Below are 1,407 nucleotides of genomic sequence, written 5' to 3'. Positions count from 1 at the left end.
CAAATAATATACCTGATAATGGGCTTGTATCCAGGATATATAAAGAGCTGTTATAACTCAACAATAAAAGGACAAATAACCCAATTTAAAAATGGTCAAAGGATTTAAACAGAGCTATCTCCAAAGAAGATATACAAATGGCCAATAAGTATATGAAAAGATGCTCAATATCATTAGCCATTAGCAAAACACAAGTCAAAACTTCAATGAGGGGGAAGAAAGGAGTGGGGAGTTATTATTAATGGGTACAGTTTCTGTTTGGGATGATGAACAGTTCTCAAAGTGGATATTGGATGGTTGCACAACATTGTAAATATATTTAATGCTACTGACTTGTATACTTAAAAAATGGTTAATGATAAACTTTATGTTATGTATATTTTACCATGATGTCTTAGCCAGTTTGGTCTGCTATAACAAGAATACCATAGACTGAGTGGTATAAACAATGAACATTCATTTCCCACAGTTCTGGAGGCTGGAAGGTCTCCCATGGTCAGATTCTGGTGAGAATCTCTTCCTGATTTCCTCATACAGCAGGTGAAGGTGGGGAGGGGGAGGCACAAACATTCCATCCATTGTACAAGATAAAAATTAAAAACCACAGTGATATGCTAACTCCATACCCACTAGATAGCTATAATCAAAATAACAAATAATGAAGTGTCAGCAAGGATATAGAGAAATTCAAAAACTTATACACCGTTGGTGGGAATATGAAATGGTGTAGCCCCTCAGGAAAATAGTCTAACAGTTTCTCAAACATCCAAACAGAGTTACCATATGACTCAGCAAGGCTACTCCTAGGTATATACCTAAGAGAGCTGAAAACATACATCCACATAAAAAACTGCACAAGGGTTCATTGCAGCATTATTCATAATATCCAAAAAGTGAAAACAACCCACATATCCATTAACTGGTAAGTGGATAAATAAAATGTGGTATATCCATACAATGGAATATTATTTGGTAATAAAAAGGCATCCGGTACTGGTACATGATACAACATGGGTGGACCTTGAAAACATTACGCTAAGTGACAGAATCCAGTGATAAAAGACCACACATTGTATGATTTCATTTATATGAAATGTCCAGAATAGGCAAATCCATAGAGACAAAAAGTAGTGGTTGCCAGGAGCTGGGGGGCAAGGGGAATGGAAAGTGACAGCTGATGGGTACAGAGCTTCTTACTGGGGTATGAAAATGCTCTGAAATTAGATAGCGGTGATGGTAGCACAACTTTGTGAATATGTAAATTACATCCCAATAAAGCTGTTAACTTTTTTAGAAAAAAAGATCACCAAGTGGAGTGCTGAGTAGGCATGACACTTCGGGAGTTTAACACCCTATAATTATAACCCTGCTAAGTGTGTTGAAAGCAAATATTTTAGGTTTGAAAAA

This window comes from Lemur catta, chromosome 12, assembly GCF_020740605.2.
Source record: "Lemur catta isolate mLemCat1 chromosome 12, mLemCat1.pri, whole genome shotgun sequence".
NCBI classification, from domain to species: domain Eukaryota; kingdom Metazoa; phylum Chordata; class Mammalia; order Primates; family Lemuridae; genus Lemur; species Lemur catta.
This window is presented reverse-complemented; position numbering follows the sequence as displayed.